The 25,418-nt window shown below is 43.7% G+C and overlaps 1 pseudogene; it reads left to right on the top strand.

Annotated features, from left to right (window-relative positions):
* Positions 1-24,880, top strand: part of LOC127922835 (nidogen-1-like) — a 31,797-nt pseudogene extending 6,917 nt beyond the window's left edge.
* The last annotated feature ends 538 nt before the right edge of the window (positions 24,881-25,418 follow it).

The raw sequence follows: 25,418 nt of genomic DNA, 5'->3' as shown, positions 1-25,418 counted from the left end.
AGATCCTCGGTCTCTAGGGGTCCTTGGTCGAGTAGCAGCAGCGTAAAAAAAATGGGGTGGGAGGGGTCAATGCAAATAGTCTGTGTAGTCTTTAGCTGTTCAGCAGTCTTATGCTGTTCAGCAGTCTTTAGCTGTTCAGCAGTCTTTAGCTGTTCAGCAGTCTTACGGTGTTCAGCAGTCTTATTGTGTTCAGCAGTCTTTAACTGTTCAGCAGTCTTTAACTGTTCAGCAGTCTTACGGTGTTCAGCAGTCTTACGGTGTTCAGCAGTCTTACGGTGTTCAGCAGTCTTACGGTGTTCAGCAGTCTTACGGTGTTCAGCAGTCTTATGATGTTCAGCAGTCTTATGATGTTCAGCAGTCTTACGGTGTTCAGCAGTCTTATGGTGTTCAGCAGTCTTTAGGTGTTCAGCAGTCTTATGATGTTCAGCAGTCTTATGATGTTCAGCAGTCTTATGATGTTTTAGTTTAGTTTATTTTATTTTTACAGGGACAGTGCACATTAATCAACGTTTCAGTAAAAGTGCCGGTTTTAGCCAGCCGGCTAATTTTCAACCGCAGTCCCTGGGCAGGTTATTAAAAACAATTACAATATAGACAATAGCACCATAGACACAGCAACATAGCAACATAGGACAAGCAAGACATAGCATACAGACAGAGCAACATAGAACAAAAAGCAGCAAGACAATGTTCAGCAGTCTTGTGATGTTCAGCAGTCTTATGATGTTCAGCAGTCTTATGCTGTTCAGCAGTCTTATGCTGTTCAGCAGTCTTTAGCTGTTCAGCAGTCTTATGGTGTTCAGCAGTCTTTAGCTGTTCAGCAGTCTTTAGCTGTTCAGCAGTCTTATGCTGTTCAGCAGTCTTATGCTGTTCAGCAGTCTTACGGTGTTCAGCAGTCTTACGGTGTTCAGTAGTCTTACGGTGTTCAGCAGTCTTATGGTGTTCAGCAGTCTTATGGTGTTCAGCAGTCTTATGGTGTTCAGCAGTCTTATGGTGTTCAGCAGTCTTATGGTGTTCAGCAGTCTTATGGTGTTCAGCAGTCTTTAGCTGTTCAGCAGTCTTATGGTGTTCAGCAGTCTTATGGTGTTCAGCAGTCTTATGGTGTTCAGCAGTCTTATGGTGTTCAGCAGTCTTATGGTGTTCAGCAGTCTTATGGTGTTCAGCAGTCTTTAGCTGTTCAGCAGTCTTTAGCTATTCAGCAGTCTTATGCTGTTCAGCAGTCTTATGCTGTTCAGCAGTCTTACGGTGTTCAGTAGTCTTACGGTGTTCAGCAGTCTTATGGTGTTCAGCAGTCTTTAGCTGTTCAGCAGTCTTTAGCTGTTCAGCAGTCTTTAGCTGTTCAGCAGTCTTTAGCTGTTCAGCAGTCTTTAGCTGTTCAGCAGTCTTATGGTGTTCAGCAGTCTTTAGCTGTTCAGCAGTCTTATGGTGTTCAGCAGTCTTTAGCTGTTCAGCAGTCTTATGGTGTTCAGCAGTCTTATGGTGTTCAGCAGTCTTATGGTGTTCAGCAGTCTTTAGCTGTTCAGCAGTCTTTAGCTGTTCAGCAGTCTTTAGCTGTTCAGCAGTCTTTAGCTGTTCAGCAGTCTTATGCTGTTCAGCAGTCTTATGCTGTTCAGCAGTCTTTAGCTGTTCAGCAGTCTTTAGCTGTTCAGCAGTCTTTAGCTGTTCAGCAGTCTTATGGTGTTCAGCAGTCTTTAGCTGTTCAGCAGTCTTATGGTGTTCAGCAGTCTTTAGCTGTTCAGCAGTCTTATGGTGTTCAGCAGTCTTATGGTGTTCAGCAGTCTTATGGTGTTCAGCAGTCTTATGCTGTTCAGCAGTCTTATGGTGTTCAGCAGTCTTATGCTGTTCAGCAGTCTTACGGTGTTCAGTAGTCTTATGGTGTTCAGCAGTCTTATGGTGTTCAGCAGTCTTATGGTGTTCAGCAGTCTTATGGTGTTCAGCAGTCTTATGGTGTTCAGCAGTCTTATGGTGTTCAGCAGTCTTATGGTGTTCAGCAGTCTTATGGTGTTCAGCAGTCTTTAGCTGTTCAGCAGTCTTTAGCTGTTCAGCAGTCTTTAGCTGTTCAGCAGTCTTTAGCTATTCAGCAGTCTTATGCTGTTCAGCAGTCTTACGGTGTTCAGTAGTCTTATGGTGTTCAGCAGTCTTACGGTGTTCAGCAGTCTTATGGTGTTCAGCAGTCTTTAGCTGTTCAGCAGTCTTTAGCTGTTCAGCAGTCTTTTGCTGTTCAGCAGTCTTTAGCTGTTCAGCAGTCTTTAGCTGTTCAGCAGTCTTTAGCTGTTCAGCAGTCTTATGGTGTTCAGCAGTCTTTAGCTGTTCAGCAGTCTTATGGTGTTCAGCAGTCTTTAGCTGTTCAGCAGTCTTATCTGCTAAATGGCATATATTATTGGCATATATTATTATGGTGTTCAGCAGTCTTTAGCTGTTCAGCAGTCTTTAGCTGTTCAGCAGTCTTTAGCTGTTCAGCAGTCTTTAGCTGTTCAGCAGTCTTATGCTGTTCAGCAGTCTTATGCTGTTCAGCAGTCTTATGCTGTTCAGCAGTCTTATGCTGTTCAGCAGTCTTTAGCTGTTCAGCAGTCTTTAGCTGTTCAGCAGTCTTTAGCTGTTCAGCAGTCTTATGGTGTTCAGCAGTCTTATGCTGTTCAGCAGTCTTACGGTGTTCAGCAGTCTTATGGTGTTCAGCAGTCTTACGGTGTTCAGCAGTCTTATGGTGTTCAGCAGTCTTATGGTGTTCAGCAGTCTTACGGTGTTCAGCAGTCTTATGGTGTTCAGCAGTCTTATGGTGTTCAGCAGTCTTACGGTGTTCAGCAGTCTTATGGTGTTCAGCAGTCTTTAGCTGTTCAGCAGTCTTTAGCTGTTCAGCAGTCTTATGGTGTTCAGCAGTCTTATGCTGTTCAGCAGTCTTATGGTGTTCAGCAGTCTTATGGTGTTCAGCAGTCTTTAGCTGTTCAGCAGTCTTATGGTGTTCAGCAGTCTTTAGCTGTTCAGCAGTCTTATGGTGTTCAGCAGTCTTTAGCTGTTCAGCAGTCTTATGGTGTTCAGCAGTCTTATGGTGTTCAGCAGTCTTTAAAGCAGTCTTATGGTTTACAGCAGTCTTATGCTGTTCAGCAGTCTTATGGTGTTCAGCAGTCTTATGCTTTCAGCAGTCTTACGGTGTTCAGCAGTCTTAAGCAGTCTTATGTGTTCAGCAGTCTTATGGTGTTCAGCAGTCTTATGGTGTTCAGCAGTCTTATGGTGTTCAGCAGTCTTTAGCTGTTCAGCAGTCTTTAGCTGTTCAGCAGTCTTATGGTGTTCAGCAGTCTTTAGCTGTTCAGCAGTCTTTAGCTGTTCAGCAGTCTTAAAACTAGTGTTCAGCAGTCTTATGGTGTTCAGCAGTCTTAGTGTTCAGTAGTCTTATGGTGTTCAGCAGTCTTTAAAACTGTTCAGCAGTCTTATGGTGTTCAGCAGTCTTTAGCTGTTCAGCAGTCTTATGGTGTTCAGCAGTCTTTATGCTGTTCAGCAGTCTTATGGTGTTCAGCAGTCTTATGCTGTTCAGCAGTCTTATGGTGTTCAGCAGTCTTATGCTGTTCAGTCTTAAAAGTCTTATGGTGTTACAGACAGTCTTATGGTGTTCAGCAGTCTTAAAAGCTGGTTTACAGCAGTCTTATGGTGTTCAGCAGTCTTACGGTGTTCAGCAGTCTTATGCTGTTCAGCAGTCTTATGGTGTTCAGCAGTCTTTAGCTGTTTAGCAGTCTTATGGTGTTCAGCAGTCTTATGGTGTTCAGCAGTCTTATTATGGTGTTCAGCAGTCTTTAGCTGTTGGCAGTCTTTAGCTGTTCAGCAGTCTTATGGTGTTCAGCAGTCTTTAGCTGTTTACAGCAGTCTTATGGTGTTCAGTAGTCTTTAAAACTGTTCAGCAGTCTTTATGCTGTTCAGCAGTCTTTAGTGTTTACAGTCTTTAGCTGTTCAGCAGTCTTATGGTGTTCAGCAGTCTTTAGCTGTTCAGCAGTCTTTGGTGTTCAGCAGTCTTTAGCTGTTCAGCAGTCTTATGGTGTTCAGCAGTCTTTAGCTGTTCATTAAAACTGTAGTTTAGCAGTCTTTAGTCATTAAAACTTTGTTTAGCTGTTCAGCAGTCTTATGGTGTGCAGTCTTATGGTGTTCACTCTTAGTTTACAGTCTTTAGGTTGCAGTCATTAGCTGTTCAGCAGTCTTTAGTTTCAGCAGTCTTTAGCTATTCAGCAGTTTTAGTCTTTGTTCACTTATGGTTTCACAGTCTTATGGTTGGAGCAGTTTACGGTGTTACAGTCTTATGGTGTCTTTAGCTGTTCTTTAGGTGTTCAGCAGTCTTAAAACTCTTTAGTTTCAGCTACAGTCTTAGCTGGTCTTGGAGTCATTAAAACTGTTTACAGACTTTATGTGGTCTTTAGTCATTAAAACTTTGGCTTTCAGCAGTCTATGGTTTCAAGTCATTAAAACTGTTTTCAGACAGTCTTATGGTGTTCAGCAGTCATTAGCTGTTCAACTTATGGTTTCAGCAGTCTTTAGTTCAGCAGTCTTTAGCTGTTCAGCAGTTTATGGTCAGTCTTTAGCTTTCAGCAGTCTATGTTTAGCAGTCTTTAGCTGTTCAGCAGTCTTATGAACATTCAGCAGTCTTATGGTGTTCAGCAGTCTTATGGTGTTCAGCAGTTGAAAGCAGTCTTTGTTTACAGACACTTTAGCTGTTCAGCAGTCTTTAAAACTGTTCAGCAGTTTATGAGTTCAGCAGTCTTAGGTTGGAGTCATTAAAAGTCTCGTGTTTACAGACACTTAGGTTGGAGTCATTAAAACTTTAGCTTTCAGCAGTCTTTACACTTAGGTTGGAGTCATTAAAACTAGTTTACAGACACTTTTAGGTTGGAGTCATTAAAACTTAGTTTACAGACACTTAGGTTGGAGTCATTAAAACTTAGTTTACAGACACTTTCAGGTTGGTTCAGTCATTAAAACTTTAGTTTACAGAGTCTTTAAAACTTTTCAGCACTTAGGTTGGAGTCATTAAAACTTAAAACTGGTTTACAGACACTTAGGTTGGAGTCATTAGAACTAGTTTACAGACACTTAGGTTGGAGTCATTAAAACTAGTTTACAGACAGTCTTAGGTTGGAGTCATTAAAACTAGTTTACAGCACTTTAGGTTGCAGTCATTAAAACTAGTTTACAGACACTTAGGTTGGAGTCATTAAAACTAGTTTACAGACACTTAGGTTGGAGTCATTAAAACTAGTTTACAGACACTTAGGTTGGAGTCATTAAAACTAGTTTACAGACACTTAGGTTGGCTCATTAAAACTAGTTTACAGACACTTAGGTTGGAGTCATTAAAACTAGTTTACAGACACTTAAGGTTGGAGTCATTAAAACTAGTTTACAGACACTTAGGTTGGAGTCATTAAAACTAGTTTACAGACACTTAGGTTGAGTCATTAAAACTAGTTTACAGACACTTAGGTTGGAGTCATTAAAACTAGTTTACAGACACTTAGGTTGGAGTCATTAAAACTAGTTTACAGACATTAAAACTAGTTTACAGACACTTAGGTTGGAGTCATTAAAACTAGTTTACAGACACTTAGGTTGGAGTCATTAAAACTAGTTTACAGACACTTAGGTTGGAGTCATTAAAACTAGTTTACAGACACTTAGGTTGGAGTCATTAAAACTAGTTTACAGACACTTAGGTTGGAGTCATTAAAACTAGTTTACAGACACTTAGGTTGGAGTCATTAAAACTAGTTTACAGACACTTAGGTTGGAGTCATTAAAACTAGTTTACAGACACTTAGGTTGGAGTCATTAAAACTAGTTTACAGACACTTAGGTTGGAGTCATTAAAACTAGTTTACAGACACTTAGGTTGGAGTCATTAAAACTAGTTTACAGACACTTAGGTTGGAGTCATTAAAACTAGTTTACAGACACTTAGGTTGGAGTCATTAAAACTAGTTTACAGACACTTAGGTTGGAGTCATTAAAACTAGTTTACAGACACTTAGGTTGAGTCATTAAAACTAGTTTACAGACACTTAGGTTGGAGTCATTAAAACTAGTTTACAGACACTTAGGTTGGAGTCATTAAAACTAGTTTACAGACACTTAGGTTGGAGTCATTAAAACTAGTTTACAGACACTTAGGTTGGAGTCATTAAAACTAGTTTACAGACACTTAGGTTGGAGTCATTAAAACTAGTTTACAGACACTTAGGTTGGAGTCATTAAAACTAGTTTACAGACACTTAGGTTGGAGTCATTAAAACTAGTTTACAGACACTTAGGTTGGAGTCATTAAAACTAGTTTACATACACTTAGGTTGGAGTCATTAAAACTAGTTTACAGACACTTAGGTTGGAGTCATTAAAACTAGTTTACATACACTTAGGTTGGAGTCATTAAAACTAGTTTACATACACTTAGGTTGGAGTCATTAAAACTAGTTTACAGACACTTAGGTTGGAGTCATTAAAACTAGTTTACAGACACTTAGGTTGGAGTCATTAAAACTAGTTTACAGACACTTAGGTTGGAGTCATTAAAACTTAAAACTAGTTTACAGACACTTAGGTTGGAGTCATTAAAACTAGTTTACAGACACTTAGGTTGGAGTCATTAAAACTAGTTTACAGACACTTAGGTTGGAGTCATTAAAACTAGTTTACAGACACTTAGGTTGGAGTCATTAAAACTAGTTTACAGACACTTAGGTTGGAGTCATTAAAACTAGTTTACAGACACTTAGGTTGGAGTCATTAAAACTAGTTTACAGACACTTAGGTTGGAGTCATTAAAACTAGTTTACAGACACTTAGGTTGGAGTCATTAAAACTAGTTTACAGACACTTAGGTTGGAGTCATTAAAACTAGTTTACAGACACTTAGGTTGGAGTCATTAAAACTAGTTTACAGACACTAGTTGGAGTCATTAAAACTAGTTTACAGACACTTAGGTTGGAGTCATTAAAACTAGTTTACAGACACTTAGGTTGGAGTCATTAAAACTAGTTTACAGACACTTAGGTTGGAGTCATTAAAACTAGTTTACAGACACTTAGGTTGGAGTCATTAAAACTAGTTTACAGACACTTAGGTTGGAGTCATTAAAACTAGTTTACAGACACTTAGGTTGGAGTCATTAAAACTAGTTTACAGACACTTAGGTTGGAGTCATTAAAACTAGTTTACAGACACTTAGGTTGGAGTCATTAAAACTAGTTTACAGACACTTAGGTTGGAGTCATTAAAACTAGTTTACAGACACTTAGGTTGGAGTCATTAAAACTAGTTTACAGACACTTAGGTTGGAGTCATTAAAACTAGTTTACAGACACTTAGGTTGGAGTCATTAAAACTAGTTTACAGACACTTAGGTTGGAGTCATTAGAACTAGTTTACAGACACTTAGGTTGGAGTCATTAAAACTAGTTTACAGACACTTAGGTTGGAGTCATTAAAACTAGTTTACAGACACTTAGGTTGGAGTCATTAAAACTAGTTTACAGACACTTAGGTTGGAGTCATTAAAACTAGTTTGCATACACTTAGGTTGGAGTCATTAAAACTAGTTTACATACACTTAGGTTGGAGTCATTAAAACTAGTTTACAGACACTTAGGTTGGAGTCATTAAAACTAGTTTACAGACACTTAGGTTGGAGTCATTAAAACTAGTTTACAGACACTTAGGTTGGAGTCATTAAAACTAGTTTACAGACACTTAGGTTGGAGTCATTAAAACTTGTTTTTCAACCACTCCACAAATTTATTGTTAACAAACTATAGTTTTGGCAAGTCTGTTAGGACATTACTTTTACAGACACTAGTGCATGACACAAGTAGTTTTTCCAACAATTGTTTACAGACAGATTATTTCACTTATAATTCACTGCATCACAATTCCAGTGGGTCAGAAGTTTACATACACTAAGTTGACTGTGGCTTAAGAAGCTTCTGATAGGCTAATTGACATAATTTGAGTCAATTGGAGGTGTCCCTGTACAAACAATAGTACGCAAGTGTAAACATCATGGGACCACGCAGCCGTCATACCGCCATAGTAAAACAAGTCCTATATCGACATAACCTGAAAGGCCACTCAGCAAGGAAGAAGCCACTGCTCCAAACCGCCATAAAAAGCCAGACTACGGTTTGCAACTGCACATGGGGACAAAGATCTACTTTTAGAGACATGTCCTCTGGTCTGATGAAACAAAAGAGAACTGTTTGGTCATAATGACCATCGTTATGTTTGGAGGAAAAAGGGGAGGCTTGCATGCTGAAGAACACCATCCCAAACGTGAAGCACGGGGGTTGGCAGCATCATGTTGTGGGGGTTTACAGACAGGAGGGACTGGAGCACTTAAAAATAGATGGCATCATGAGGTAAGAAAATGAGGTGGATATATTGTAGCAACATCTCAAGACAACAGTCAGGAAGTTAAAGCTTAGTTGCAAATGGGTCTTCCAAATGGACAATGACCCCAAGCATACTTCCAAAGTTGTGGCAAAATGGCTTAAGGACAACAAAGTCAAGGTATATGAGTGGCCATCACAAAGCCCTGACCTCAATCCTATAGAAAATGTGTGGGCAGAACTGAAAAAGTGTGTGCGAGCAAGGAGGCCTACAAACCTGACTCGGTTACACCAGCTCTGTCAGGAGGAATGGGCCAAAATTCACCAACTTATTGTGGGAAGCTTGTGGAAGGCTACCTGAAACGTTTGACCCAAGTTAGACAATTTAAAGGCAATTCTGCCAAATACTAATTGAGCGTATGTAAACTTCTGACCCCCTGGGAATGTGATGAAAGAAATAAAAGCTGAAATAAATCATTCTCTCTACTATTATTCTGACATTTCACATTCTTAAAATAAAGTGGTGATACTAACTGACCTAAAACAGGGAACATTTACTAGGATTAAATGTCAGAAATTGTGAAAAACTTGAGTTTAAATGTATTTGGCTAAGGTGTATTAAACTTCTGACTTCAACTGTAGATTCCTTGCTTGTTCTCCAACTGATCTCATGTCCTTTCTGTGAGCTCCGTTGTTGTTGACCATTCTAATGTTAAACAGTCACAGTAAGGTACATATTGTTGCTCAGAAATTATTTGATATTGGGATAAACGGCTACATTGGAGCTTTAAAACTGCAATATTTTCTCTGCGCCCCATTGCAAAATATTGCATAAAATTGAGTCAATAACAATAGCATTTAGCCTGCAAGGTGTGTGGGCCCCCAACCAAATCTGCCTTACGGACCCCAAAAGGCTAGGGCCGGCCCTGTGTGTTATAACTGGTCCACACAGCGCCTCCACATCAGAACCATGGTCCACACAGCCCCTCCACATCAGAACCATGGTCCATACAGCCCTCCAGTCATCAGAACCATGGTCCACACAGCCCCTCCACATCAGAACTATGGTCCACACAGCCTGTACATATCAGAACCATGGTCCACACAGCCCGTCTATATCAGAACCATGGTAGAAAAAGAGCTGTAGAGCAGAACCCTGGGAAAATAAAGAGCTGTAGAGCAGAACCCTGGGAGAATAATGAGCTGAACCTGGGAGAATAAAGAGCTGAACCCTGGGAGAATAAAGTGCTGTTTAGCAGAACCCTGGGAGAATAAAGAGCTGAACCCTGAGAGAATAAAGAGCTGAACCCTGGGAGAATAAAGAGCTGTAGAGCTGAACCCTGGGAGAATAAAGAGCTGAACCCTGGGAGAATAAAGAGCTGAACCCTGGGAGAATAAAGAGCTGAACCCTGGGAGAATAAAGAGCTGTACCCTGGGAGAATAAAGAGCTGAACCCTGGGAGAATAAAGAGCTGTTTACAGAACCCTGGGAGAATAAAGAGCTGTAGAGCAGAACCCTGGGAGAATAAAGAGCTGAACCCTGGGAGAATAAAGAGCTGAACCCTGGGAGAATAAAGAGCTGAACAGACCTGGGAGAATTAAAACTGTTTAGCAGAACCCTGGGAGAATAAAGAGCATTAACCCTGGGAGAATAAAGAGCTGAACCCTGGGAGAATAAAGAGCTGTAGAGCAGAACCCTAAAACTAAAATGCAGACCCTGTCTGACTATGTGGGCTGTTAGTCTCTATGTCCTGATGCTGACCCTGTCTGACTATGTGGGCTGTTAGTCTTCTATGTCCTGATACAGACCCTGTCTGACTATGTGGGCTGTTAGTCTCTCTATGTCCTGATGCAGACCCTGTTTGACTATGTGGGCTGTTAGTCTCTATGTCCTGATACAGACCCTGTCTGACTATGTGGGCTGTTGGGTCTTCTATGTCCTGATGAAGACCCTGTCTGACTATGTGGGCTGTTAGTCTCTCTATGTCCTGACAGACCCTGTCTGACTTGTGGGCTGTTAGTCTCTATGTCCTGATACAGACCCTGTCTGACTTGGGCTGTTAGTCTCTATGTCCTGATACAGACCCTGTCTGACTATGTGGGCTGTTAGTCTCTATGTCCTGATTACAGACCCTAGTCTGACTATGTGGGCTGTTAGTCTTCTATGTCCTGGGATGCAGACCCTTATCTGACTATGTGGGCTGTTAGTCTCTATGTCCTGATGCAGACCCTGTCAGTTTACTACCTTATAATTCCTGGGTGGGCTGTTAGTCTCTCTATGTCCTAAGACCCTTCTGACTATGTGGGCTGTTAGTCTCTATGTCCTGATTGACAGACCCTTTGACTCATGGGCTGTTAGTCTCCTATGTCAAACTGGATGCAGACCCTGTACAGACTGACTATGTGGGCTGTTAGTCTCTATGTCCTGATGCAGACCCTGCCTATGTCCTGTAAACTGTTAGTCTGTTAGTCTCTATGTCCTGATGCAGACCCTGTCTGACTATGTGGGCTGTTAGTCTCACTATGTCCTGATGCAGACCATGCCTGACTATGGGGCTGTTGCAGTCTCTATGTCCTGACAAAGACCCTGTCTGACTATGTGGGCTGTTAGTCTCTCTATGTCCTGATGCAGACCCTGTCTGACTATGTGGGCTGTTAGTCTCATGTCCTGATACAGACCCTGTCTGAAAATGTGGGCTGTTAGTCTTGCTGTGTCCTGATACAGACCCTGTCTGACTATGTGGGCTGTTAGTCTCTCTATGTCCTGATGCAGACCCTGTCTGACTATGTGGGCTGGTAGTCTCTTGTCCTGAAACAGACCCTGGCATCTGACTATGTGGGCTGTTAGTCTCTCTATGTCCTGATACAGACCCTGTCTGACTATGTGGGCTGTTAGTCTGCTCTGGGTCCTGGACAGACCCTGTCTGACTATGTGGGGCTGTTAGTCTCTCAATGTCCTGATGACAGACCCTGTCTGGTACTATGTGGGCTGTTAGTCTCTAAATCCTGATGCAGACCCTGTCTGACTATGTGGGGCTGTTGAGTCTCTCTGTGTCCTGATACAGACCCTGTCTGACTATGTGGGCTGTTAGTCTCTCTCTGTCCTGATGAAGACCCAAATACAGACCCTGTCTGACTTATGTGGGCTGTTAGTCTCTCTGTGTCCTGATACAGACCCAAGTCTGAATATGTGGGCTGTTAGTCTTCTATGTCCTGATACAGACCCTGTCTGACTGTGTGGGCTGAACTGAAACCCTACTATGTGGGCTGTTAGTCTCTATGTCCTGATACAGACCCTGTCTGACTATGTGGGCTGTTAGTCTCTCTATGTCCTGAAATGCAGACCCTGTCTGAATATGTGGGCTGTTAGTCTCTTATGTCCTGACAGACCACATTCTGACTATGTGGGCTGTTAGTCTCTCTGTCCTGATACAGACCCTGTCTGACTATGTGGGCTGTTAGTCTTGTGTCCTGATACAGAATGTATGACTAAGTGGGCTGTTATGTAAACCTGACTGTCTGACTATGTGGGCTGTTAGTCTCTCCATGTCCTGATGCAGACCCTGTCTGACTATGTGGGCTGTTAGACCATTCTATGTCCTAAACAGACCCTGTCTGACTATGTGGGCTGTTAGTCTCTATGTCCTGGGATACAGACCCTGTCTGACTATGTGGGCTGTTAATCTGCTCTATGTCCTGATGCAGACCCTGTCTGACTATGTGGGCTGTTAGTTCTATGTCCTGATACAGACCCTGTCTGAGGTACTATGTGGGCTGTTAGTCTCTATGTCCTGATACAGACCCTGTCTGACTATGTGCCTGATACAGCCCTGTTGAGTCTATAATGTCCTGATACAGACCCTGTCTGACTATGTGGGCTGTTAGTCCATGTCCTGATACAGACCCTGTCACATGTGGGCTGTTACTCTGTGTCCTGATACAGACCCCTCCCACTGAACCATGTGGGCTGTTAGTCTCAGAACTATGTCCTGACACAGCCCTGTCTGACTATGTGGGCTGTTAGTCTCTATGTCCTGACACAGACCCTGTCTGATATCTGTTAGTCTCTCTATGTCCTGATGAAGACCCTGTCTGACTAGGGCTGTTAGTCTCTAAAGTCCTGATGCAGACCCTGTCTGACTATGTGGGCTGTTAGTCTCTCTGTGAGATACAGACCCTGTCTGACTATGTGGGAGTTAGTCTCTATGTCCTGATACAGACCCTGTCTGACTAAAGGGCTGTTAGTCTCTATGTCCTGATACAGACCCTGTCTGACTATGTGGGCTGTTAGCTGAACCTATGTCCTGAATACAGACCCTGTCTGACTACCTGGGCTGTTAGTCTAAATGCCTGAACAGACCCTGGGAGAATAAAGGCTGAACCCTGGGAGAATAAAGAGCTGTACCCTGGGAGAATAAAGGCTGAACCCTATGTCCTGATAAAGAGCTGTCTGACAGAACCCTGGGAGAATAAAGAGTCTGAGACAGAACCCTGGGAGAATATGTGGGCTGAACTCCTATGTCCTGAATAAAGAGCTGAACCCTGGGAGCTGTAAGAGCTGTAGAGCAGAACCCTGGGAGAATAAAGGGCTGTTACCTGGGTCCTGAATAAAGACCTGAACCCTGGGAGAATGTGGGCTGTTAGTCTCTCTATGTCCTGAAATGCAGACCCTGTCTGACTATGTGGGCTGTTAGTCTCTGTGTCCTGATGCTGACCCTGTCTGACTATGTGGGCTGTTAGTCTCTCTATGTCCTGATACAGACCCTGTCTGACTATGAGGGCTGTTAGTCTCTATGTCCTGATGCAGACCCTGTCTGACTATGTGGGCTGTTAGTCTCTCTATGTCCTGATGCAGACCCTGTCTGACTATGTGGGCTGTTAGTCTCTATGTCCTGATACAGACCCTGTCTGACTATGTGGGCTGTTAGTCTCTCTATGTCCTGATACAGACCCTGTCTGACTATGTGGGCTGTTAGTCTCTATGTCCTGATACAGACCCTGTCTGACTATGTGGGCTGTTAGTCTCTCTGTGTCCTGATACAGACCCTGTCTGACTATGTGGGCTGTTAGTCTCTCTATGTCCTGATACAGACCCTGTCTGACTATGTGGGCTGTTAGTCTCTCTATGTCCTGATACAGACCCTGTCTGACTATGTGGGCTGTTAGTCTCTCTATGTCCTGATACAGACCCTGTCTGACTATGTGGGCTGTTAGTCTCTATGTCCTGATACAGACCCTGTCTGACTATGTGGGCTGTTAGTCTCTGTGTCCTGATACAGACCCTGTCTGACTACGTGGGCTGTTAGTCTCTCTATGTCCTGATGCAGACCCTGTCTGACTATGTGGGCTGTTAGTCTCTCTATGTCCTGATGCAGACCCTGTCTGACTATGTGGGCTGTTAGTCTCTCTATGTCCTGATACAGACCCTGTCTGACTATGTGGGCTGTTAGTCTCTCTATGTCCTGATGCAGACCCTGTCTGACTATGTGGGCTGTTAGTCTCTCTGTCCTGATGCAGACCCTGTCTGACTATGTGGGCTGTTAGTCTCTCTATGTCCTGATACAGACCCTGTCTGAATATGTGGGCTGTTAGTCTCTCTATGTCCTGATGAAGACCCTGTCTGACTATGTGGGCTGTTAGTCTCTCTATGTCCTGATGCAGACCCTGTCTGACTATGTGGGCTGTTAGTCTCTGTGTCCTGATGCAGACCCTGTCTGACTATGTGGGCTGTTAGTCTCTATGTCCTGATACAGACCCTGTCTGACTATGTGGGCTGTTAGTCTCTATGTCCTGATGCAGACCCTGTCTGACTATGTGGGCTGTTAGTCTCTCTGTGTCCTGATACAGACCCTGTCTGACTATGTGGGCTGTTAGTCTCTCTATGTCCTGATGCAGACCCTGTCTGACTATGTGGGCTGTTAGTCTCTCTATGTCCTGATACAGACCCTGTCTGAATATGTGGGCTGTTAGTCTCTCTATGTCCTGATACAGACCCTGTCTGAATATGTGGGCTGTTAGTCTCTCTATGTCCTGATGCAGACCCTGTCTGAATATGTGGGCTGTTAGTCTCTCTATGTCCTGATGCAGACCCTGTCTGACTATGAGGGCTGTTAGTCTCTCTATGTCCTGATGCAGACCCTGTCTGACTATGTGGGCTGTTAGTCTCTATGTCCTGATACTGACCCTGTCTGACTATGTGGGCTGTTAGTCTCTCTATGTCCTGATGCAGACCCTGTCTGACTATGTGGGCTGTTAGTCTCTCTATGTCCTGATACAGACCCTGTCTGACTATGTGGGCTGTTAGTCTCTCTATGTCCTGATGCAGACCCTGTCTGACTATGTGGGCTGTTAGTCTCTCTATGTCCTGATACAGACCCTGTCTGACTATGTGGGCTGTTAGTCTCTCTATGTCCTGATGCAGACCCTGTCTGACTATGTGGGCTGTTAGTCTCTATGTCCTGATACAGACCCTGTCTGAATATGTGGGCTGTTAGTCTCTATGTCCTGATACAGACCCTGTCTGACTATGTGGGCTGTTAGTCTCTCTATGTCCTGATACAGACCCTGTCTGACTATGTGGGCTGTTAGTCTCTCTATGTCCTGATACAGACCCTGTCTGACTATGTGGGCTGTTAGTCTCTATGTCCTGATACAGACCCTGTCTGACTATGTGGGCTGTTAGTCTCTATGTCCTGATACAGACCCTGTCTGACTATGTGGGCTGTTAGTCTCTCTATGTCCTGATACAGACCCTGTCTGACTATGTGGGCTGTTAGTCTCTCTATGTCCTGATGCAGACCCTGTCTGACTATGTGGGCTGTTAGTCTCTCTATGTCCTGATGCAGACCCTGTCTGACTATGTGGGCTGTTAGTCTCTCTATGTCCTGATACAGACCCTGTCTGACTATGTGGGCTGTTAGTCTCTATGTCCTGATACAGACCCTGTCTGACTATGTGGGCTGTTAGTCTCTCTATGTCCTGATGCAGACCCTGTCTGACTATGTGGGCTGTTAGTCTCTCTATGTCCTGATACAGACCCTGTCTGACTATGTGGGCTGTTAGTCTCTCTGTGTCCTGATACAGACCCTGTCTGACTATGTGGGCTGTTAGTCTCTCTATGTCCTGATGCAGACCCTGTCTGACTATGTGGGCTGTTAGTCTCTCTGTGTCCTGATACAGACCCTGTCTGAATATGTGGGCTGTTAGTCTCTCTATGTCCTGATACAGACCCTGTCTGACTATGTGGGCTGTTAGTCTCTCTATGTCCTGATACAGACCCTGTCTGACTATGTGGGCTGTTAGTCTCTCTATGTCCTGATGCAGACCCTGTCTGACTATGTGGGCTGTTAGTCTCTATGTCCTGATACAGACCCTGTCTGACTATGTGGGCTGTTAGTCTCTCTATGTCCTGATACAGACCCTGTCTGACTATGTGGGCTGTTAGTCTCTATGTCCTGATACTGACCCTGTCTGACTATGTGGGCTGTTAGTCTCTATGTCCTGATGCAGACCCTGTCTGACTATGTGGGCTGTTAGTCTCTATGTCCTGATGCAGACCCTGTCTGACTATGTGGGCTGTTAGTCTCTCTGTGTCCTGATACAGACCCTGTCTGACTATGTGGGCTGTTAGTCTCTCTATGTCCTGATACAGACCCTGTCTGACTATGAGGGCTGTTAGTCTCTATGTCCTGATACAGACCCTGTCTGACTATGAGGGCTGTTAGTCTCTATGTCCTGATGCAGACCCTGTCTGACTATGTGGGCTGTTAGTCTCTCTATGTCCTGATGCAGACCCTGTCTGACTATGGGGCTGTTAGTCTCTCTGTGTCCTGATACAGACCCTGTCTGAATATGTGGGCTGTTAGTCTCTATGTGTCCTGATGCAGACCCTGTCTGACTATGTGGGCTGTTAGTCTCTATGTCCTGATGCAGACCCTGTCTGACTATGAGGGCTGTTAGTCTCTCTGTGTCCTGATACAGACCCTGTCTGACTATGTGGGCTGTTAGTCTCTATGTCCTGATACAGACCCTGTCTGACTATGTGGGCTGTTAGTCTCTCTATGTCCTGATACAGACCCTGTCTGACTATGTGGGCTGTTAGTCTCTATGTCCTGATACAGACCCTGTCTGACTATGTGGGCTGTTAGTCTCTATGTCCTGATGCAGACCCTGTCTGACTATGAGGGCTGTTAGTCTCTCTATGTCCTGATACAGACCCTGTCTGACTATGAGGGCTGTTAGTCTCTATGTCCTGATACAGACCCTGTCTGACTATGAGGGCTGTTAGTCTCTATGTCCTGATACAGACCCTGTCTGACTATGAGGGCTGTTAGTCTCTATGTCCTGATACAGACCCTGTCTGACTATGAGGGCTGTTAGTCTCTATGTCCTGATACAGACCCTGTCTGACTATGAGGGCTGTTAGTCTCTCTGTGTCCTGATACAGACCCTGTCTGACTATGTGGGCTGTTAGTCTCTATGTCCTGATGCAGACCCTGTCTGACTATGTGGGCTGTTAGTCTCTCTATGTCCTGATACAGACCCTGTCTGACTATGAGGGCTGTTAGTCTCTCTATGTCCTGATACAGACCCTGTCTGACTATGAGGGCTGTTAGTCTCTATGTCCTGATACAGACCCTGTCTGACTATGAGGGCTGTTAGTCTCTATGTCCTGATACAGACCCTGTCTGACTATGAGGGCTGTTAGTCTCTCTATGTCCTGATACAGACCCTGTCTGACTATGAGGGCTGTTAGTCTCTATGTCCTGATGCAGACCCTGTCTGACTATGTGGGCTGTTAGTCTCTATGTCCTGATGCAGACCCTGTCTGACTATGTGGGCTGTTAGTCTCTCTATGTCCTGATACTGACCCTGTCTGACTATGTGGGCTGTTAGTCTCTATGTCCTGATGCAGACCCTGTCTGACTATGTGGGCTGTTAGTCTCTATGTCCTGATGCAGACCCTGTCTGACTATGTGGGCTGTTAGTCTCTCTGTGTCCTGATACAGACCCTGTCTGAATATGTGGGCTGTTAGTCTCTCTATGTCCTGATACAGACCCTGTCTGACTATGTCAGTCAACCCATGTTGTTGCTGATTATTGACAGTTTGTGTTTGTTCTACATTTCAGATCAACACCAATGGGTTCGTTGCCATGGCAGAGCCCAGTGCTGAGTCCACATACCTTGGTAAGATGCCCGCCGGGTTCGGCATGATCGCGGCCCTGCACGGTGACCTGGATACTGGTGACGGCGTGGGTAAGGTGTACTACCGTCAGGATGCCAGCCCAGCCACCCTGCGGCAGGCTGCAGAGCAGATTAACAGGGCTTTTCCAGAGGACGATGAGGTGAGAGAGAGAGATGGAACATTTGTTTTACTTTAACCAAGACATTGTACAACTGGCAATAAGCTGAATTGCGAGTACAATTTACATTGTAAAAATATTTCACTAAAACGCTAAACAAAATGCATACTGTTAGTCTAAGCACTGAATGAATTAAAGTAGCTGTTACTTGTGTTTACTAGGTGGGCCGGAACACGCGGTGGTCGTCACCTGGGTCGATGTGGCTTCAGGCAACACCATGACCACAGCAGAGGAGACGGACTGGAGAAACAGGTGAGATCAGAATTACCAGTCAATCAATCAATCAATCAAGTTAATGTATTAATGTGGAAAGAGAGGTTACAAAATGCTTTAGAGTAGCCCGACCTGGACCCCAAAGAGCAGGCAGAAGCAGTGAGTGACATTCTTGTGTCTGAATCTTAACAATGTAACCGTGTTGTAACTCTCTCTTGTAACCTCTCTTTCAACAGAGGAATAGCTTCCAGCTGGTGATAGCATCAGCTGAGACGACCTCTATGCCATCCTGCTCTACCCCAGGAAGGGGATGCAGTTTGCCTCCACAGCTGTAGGAGGCAGTAGTCAGGCCATGCAGGCGGGCTTCAGTAAAGGGCTGGTCAAGTACCTGGTGTTCAGCACCCGACAGGGACCGTACTACCGCATCACCACCGAGAGGAGACCTCTGTCAGGGCGCTAGCAGAGTAAGTACTGGTCTTTTTATTTCAAAAATAACAGGGCAGACATATTGAGACCTACAGTGGCTTTCAAAAGTAATCACCCCTCTTGGCATTTTTTCCTATTTTGTTGCCTTACAACCTGGAATTAAAATGGATTTTTGGGGGGTTGTATCATTTGATTTACACAACATGCCTACCACTTTGAAGATGCAAAATATTTTTCATTGTGAAACAAATAAGACAAAAAAAACCCAGAAAACTTAAGTGTACATAACTATCCCCCCCACCAATGTCAAGACTTTGTAGAGCCACCTTTTGTAGCAATTACAGCTGCAAGTCTCTTGGGGTAATATCTCTATAAGCTTGGCACATCTAACCACTGGGATTTCTGCCCATTCTTCAAGTCAAAACTGATCCAGCTCTTTCAAGTTGGATGGGTTCCACTGGTGTACAGAAATGTTAAGTCATACCACAGATTCTCAATTGGATTGAGGTCTGACTAGGCCATTCAAGACATTTAAATGTTTACCCTTAAAGCACTCAAGTGTTGCTTTAGCAGTATGCTTAGGGTCATTGTCCTGCTGGAAGGTGAACCTCCGTCCCAGTCTCAAATCTCTGGAAGACAAACAGGTTTCCCTCAAGAATTTCCCTGTACTTAGTGCCATCCAAAATTCCTCCAATTCTGACCAGTTTCCCAGTCCCTGCCAATGAAAACATCCCCACAGCATGATGCTGCCACCACAATGCTTCACTGTGGGATGGTATTCCCGGGTGATGAGAGGTGTTGGTTTTGCACCAGACATAGCGTTTTCCTTGACGGACAAAAAGCTACATTTTAGTCTCATCTGACCAGAGTACCTTGTTCTATATATTTGGGTAGTCTCCCACATGCCTTTTGGTGAACACCAAACATGTTTACTTATTTTCTCTGGCCACTCTTCCATAAAGCCCAGCTCTGTGGAGTGTACGGCTTAAAGTGGTCCTACGGACAGATACTCCAATCTCCGCTGTGGAGCTTTGCAGCTCCTTCAGGGTTATCATTGGTCTCTTTGTTGCCTCTCTGATTAATGCCCTCCTTGCCTGGGCCGTAGGTTTTGGTGGGCGGCCCTCTCTTGGCAGGTTTGTTGTGGTGCCATATTCTTTCCATTTTCTTTATAATGGATGTAATGGTGCTTTGTGGGATGTTCAAAGTTTCTGATGGTTGTTTATAACCCAACCCTGATCTGTACGTCTCCACAACTTTGTCCCTGACCTGTTTGGAGAGCTCCTTGGTCTTCATGGTGCCGCTTGCTTGGTGGTGCCCCTTGCTTAGTGGTGTTGCAGACTCTGGGGCCTTTCAGAACAGGTGTATATATACTGAGATCGTGTGACAGATCATGTGACACTTAGAATGCACACAGGCAGACTTTATTTAACTAATTATGTGACTTCTGAAGGTAATTGGTTGCACCAGATCTTATTTAGGGGCTTCATAGCAAAGGGGGTGAATACATACAGTTAAAGTCGGAAGTTTACATACACCTCAGCCAAATATATTTAAACTCAGTTGTTCACAATTCCTGACATTTAATCCTAGGAAAAATTCCCTGTCTTAGGTCAGTTAAGATCACCACTTTATTTTAAGAATTTGAAAGAATCATTATAGATAGAATTGTTTATTTCAGCTTCTATTTCTTTCATCACAATTCCAAGTGGGTCAGAAGTTTACATACACTGAATTAGTATTTGGTAGCATTGCCTTTTAAATTGTTTAACTTGGGTCAAACGTTTTGGGTAGCCTTCCACAAGCTTCCCACAATAAGTTGGGTGAATTTTGGCCCATTCCTCCTGACAGAGCTGGTGTAACTGAGTCAGGTTTGTAACTCGCACACACCTTTTCAGTTCTGCCCACACATTTTCTATAGGATTGAGGTCAGGGCTTTGTGATGGCCACTCCAATACCTTGACTTTGTTGTTGTCCTTAAGCCATTTCGCTACAACTTTGAAAGTATGCTTGGGGTCATTGTTCATTTGGAAAACCCATTTGCAACCAAGCTTTGTTGCTTCAATATATCCACATACTTTTCCTCCCTCATGATGCCATCTATTTTGTGAAGTGCACCAGTCCCTCCTGCAGCAAAGCACTCCCACAACATGATGCTGCCACCTCCGTGCTTCACGGTTGGGATGGTGTTCTTCAGCTTGCAATCCTCCCCCTTTTTCCTCCAAACGGTCATTATGGCCAAATAGTTATATTTTTTGTTTCATCAGACCAGAGGACATTTCTCCAAAAAGTATGATCTTTGTCCCCATGTGCAGTTACAAATTCTGTCTTTTTTATGGCGGTTTCGAGCAGTGGCTTCTTCCTTGCTGAGTGGCCTTTCAGGTTATGTCGATATAGGACTCGTTTAACTGTGGATATAGATACTTTTGTACCTGTTTCCTCCAGCATCTTCACGAGGTCCTTTGCTGTTGTTCTGGGATTGATTTGCACTTTTCGCACCAACGTACGTTCATCTCTAGGAGACAGAACCTGTTTCCCACCTGAGTGGTGTAACAGCTGTGTGGTCCCATGGTGTTTATACTTGCATACTATTGTTTCTACAGATGAACGTGGTACCTTCAGGCGTTTGAAAGTTTCTCCCAAGGATGAACCAGACTTGTGGAGGTCTATAATTTTTTTCTGAGGTCTTGGCCAATTTCTTTGATTTTCCCATGATGTCAAGCAAAGAGTCACTGAGGTTGAAGGTAGACCTTGAAATACTCCCACATGTACTGCTCCAATCGACTCAAATTGTGTCAATTAGCCTATCAGAAGCTTCTAAAGCATGACACCCTTTTCTGAAATTTTCCAAGCTGTTTAAAGGCACAGTCAACTTAGTGTATGTAAACTTCTGACCCACTGGAATTGTGATACAGTGAATTATAAATGAAATAATCTGTCTGTAAACAATTGTTGGAAAAACTACTTGTGTCATGCACAAATTAGATGTCCTAACTGACTTGCCAGCGCGCACCAGTTTGTGTCAAGAACTGCAACGCTGCTGGGTTTTTCACAGTTTCCGTGTGTATCAAGAATGGTCCACCACCCAAAGGACATCCAGCCAACTGGATACGACTGTCTGAAATATTGGAGTCAACATGAGCCAGCATGCCCCAACGAATAGAGGCTGCGTGTGCAACTCAATATTAGGAAGGGGTCCTTAAGGTTTTATACACTCAGCATATACAGTATATATATATATATATATATATATATATATATATATATATATATATATATATATATATATATATACACACATTAAAAATACAAAAACACAGTCATGGTAAGTACAAATAAAACATCACATATCACCCAGAAAACATTCCTCCACAAATAGTCAATACTTTAAATCGGCAGAACATCAAGATGAAATGTATTTATCATTTTGTTCCAGCAATACGGTGCTTTAAAACTAAAGCAGATTTGCCGGTGGAGACCCTAGGACCCCCAAGAGTTAACCAATCCTGTGAACAGGTTAGGAACCCCAAGAGTTAACCAATCCTGTGAACGGGTTAGGAACCCCAGAGTTAACCAATCCTGTCAATGGGTTAGGAACCCCAAGAGTTAACCAATCCTGTGAACAGGTTAGGAACCCCAAGAGTTAACCAATCCTGTGAACAGGTTAGGAACCCCAAGAGTTAACCAATCCTGTGAACAGGTTAGGAACCCCAGAGTTAACCAATCCTGTGAACAGGTTAGGAACCCCAAGAGTTAACCAATCTGTGAACAGGTTAGGAACCCCAAGAGTTAACCAATCCTGTGAACAGGGTAGGAACCCCCAAGAGTTAACCAATCCTGTGAACAGGTTAGGAACCCCAGAGTTAACCAATCCTGTGAACAGGTTAGGAACCCCAAGAGTTAACCAATCCTGTGAACAGGTTAGGCAACTCAGGTGTCTATACCTCAACAGCAAAGTTAGATAAGACGGAAGCTTATGAAGTTGGGCCTTGTAAACAGAAAGGAAGCAATGTAGGGGTCTTTAGAAGTCCAGCCAACTCTTTGATACAGTATGCAGTGATGAGTACAAAAACGGCTGTAACAAAACAAAGAGCATTATGGTAGATGGCATCCAAAGGTTTGAGAGTTTTCATAATCAACAACAGATTAAAAGGTTGACTGAATAATCTGCTTCCTACTGATTAGAGAAAGTCACCATCTGTTTCTGTAGAAAAAAGCCAACTTTAAATCGTAGCTTCTTAACAAGATCATCTATATGTTTTATAAACATCAACATCAAATCCATATCAATCCAAATGCCTGAGTATTTATATGCAGGAACACGTTCGATCTAATAAGTGAACATGTAGTTCATCTGAAACATTCTAACGAGAGTCTAAAAAACAACATGTATTTAGTTTTGCCATTATTTAGCACAAGTTTTAAATCAGCAAGGGATTCCTGCGTAGCTAAATATTTTGACACAACCTGATCAACAGTCAGGGCAATAGCATACATCGTAGTATCATCTGCATATACTAGACAAATATTTAAAAGATTGGACCAATAGTGTCTATGTAAATAGTGAAGAGAACAGGTCCCAACATCGACCCCTGTGGTACACCTTTATGTACTTCTCGACATTCAGACTTAACCCCATTAATCACAATGGCCTGAGTTCCGTCACTGAGATGAATCATGAAACATGCATCAGAGCTCAGGCCCATCGAGGACAACTTATTCAATAAAATAGCATTATCAACAGTATCAAAAGCTTTTGACAGGTCCACAAACAAAGCAGCACATTTCATTTTAGTGCCTAAAGCATTGACAAGATCATTAACTACTGGAGTGTTTACTGTAGTAGTGATATGTCCCAGGACTAAACCCTGATTGGATGTCCAGGTCTAAACCCTGATTGGATGTCCAGGCCCTAAACCCTGATTGCATGTCCAGGCCTAAACCCTGATTGGATGTCCAGGCCTAAACCCGATTGGATGTCCAGGCCTAAACCCTGATTGGATATCCAGGACTAAACCCCTGATTGGATGTCCAGGTCTAAACCCTGATTGGATGTCCAGGCCTAAACTCTGGATTGGATATCCAGGACTAAACCTGATTGACGTCCAGGCCTAAACCCCAGATTGATGTCCAGGTCTAAACTCTGGGATTGGATATCCAGTACTAAACCCTGATTGGTTTACATTCAAAATACATTTCTCAGATAAAAAGAGCAAAGTTGTACATTTACCAATGATTCTAGTCTTACCTAGACCAGGAAGCCTTGAAATGGGGGCGATAATGATTACGATCACTACTATCCCCCTTATGGAGAGGCAGCACAAGAGATGGCTTCCATACAATGTTAAATACAAATGGTGGGTTATTGAGCCAACAACTTAGCACAAGGCTCTTGCAGAGTATGTTGTGATGCCTTGTCACTGAAGAAACTAGGTATACTGGTCCTAGATCTGTTTGTGCTGTCTTTCCAACTCTTGTGGTCCAACCGGGGAACAGTGGGTTAACTGCCTTGTTCAGGGGCAGAACAACAGAGTTTTACCTGGTCAGCTCAGGGATTCAATCTTGCAACTTTCTGGTTACTAATGCATCACTCTAACAACTAGGCTACCTGCTGCCCCACTTTGTTCCACCAATGTCTGTGAGGGAGGTCATGTTTGGTTTCCCACAGAACTACAGAGATAATACTGCAGGATAAGGCCATTCCTTTTGGCAGTTCCTCTCGTGATCACTCCTCCTGCTTTATCCAGGGAGACCAACTCAGGTAAGCGAGGTGTGTGGGTGTACGAGATTGGGACTTCCCCTTACTTCACCAGCGTGGCCCCAGGAGAGGTGACAGACCTGCCCCCAGAGTCAAGGGTCTCAGAGGAGGCTACCTCAAAGAGGTATCCTGGAGGAGGACAACAAGTGACGTATCCTCCCTACGAACCGGAGGAGGAGGTGTATCGCAAGGAGCAGCCTCACCAGGGACCTCACCACGGGGGCCAGTTCACAGTCCACACGGTCCAGTACCAGCCTCAGGTGGTGGTAGTAGATGATGGAGACATCAATGTGGATGGTAGGTTCACATTGTATGGTAGCAAGGGAAAAATAACTTTACTTTGAATTCTAGAAATGTATTTTAAATTCTAGAACTTTCTTTTAAATTCTAGAACTGTGTTTTAAATTCTGAAACTTTTTAAAATGTAGAACGTCTTTATTCTAGATTATAATTATTTTTGAATTCTAAAACTTTGTTTGAAATGCAAGAACACTGCAACCAGGTCCTTTTAATGTTTGATGTGCTAACCTTACCATGACCCGACCAGGTCCTTCTGATGTTTGATGTGCTAACCTTACTGTCGTCTTCTCGTTTTACAGTGTTCTCCTACAACTCTGAGACATGTGCCAACAACAGAAATAAGTGTTCCACCTTCGCCGACTGTAAAGATTACGCCAGCGGTTACTGTTGTCACTGCCGGCCCGGCTACTACGGCAACGGAATACAGTGTGTGTCGGAGGGTAAGTCCCCAATTTTCATAACTCCATAGCTACTTATTTTTCTACTTTTCGAACCAAAACAAAATGTATCACTCAGCAAATGATCAAGTTGAATATCTATCATGTGCGTGTGGCAACGATCATGATTGTGGCAACTCATTGCTAGCTTGTCAATTAAATGTTAACTAGCCAGTCATTTCAGATAACGTTAGCTAGCTACAAAAATGACAAAGTCGACCTCGGTCTATCAGAAAACCGCGCACACAGAGCGACTTCTTCCTAGATATGTTGCTGTTTTGTCTAGGGAAGCCACAGTGGATACGTACATCTGTGACAATAGACAGTAATCTTCTTCTTTCTTCGTTTTATCAGGTAAGCCCTGAGAGGATGAACGGCAAGGTGAATGGCAGGTGTACGTGGGCAACTTCCGTCTCCCCGTCGAGTTCAACAGCAACGACCTGCACTCGTACGTGTAGCCAATGACGGGCGAGCATACGTGGGCCATCAGCACCATCCCTGCCAGGCTAGGCCTCCCTCCAGCCCCTGTCAGCCCTGGGAGCAGTCATCGGATGGGCCCTTCGCCCTGGA

Source organism: Oncorhynchus keta, unplaced genomic scaffold, assembly GCF_023373465.1.
Source record: "Oncorhynchus keta strain PuntledgeMale-10-30-2019 unplaced genomic scaffold, Oket_V2 Un_contig_2735_pilon_pilon, whole genome shotgun sequence".
In the NCBI taxonomy this organism is placed as follows: domain Eukaryota; kingdom Metazoa; phylum Chordata; class Actinopteri; order Salmoniformes; family Salmonidae; genus Oncorhynchus; species Oncorhynchus keta.
This window is presented reverse-complemented; position numbering and strand designations above follow the sequence as displayed.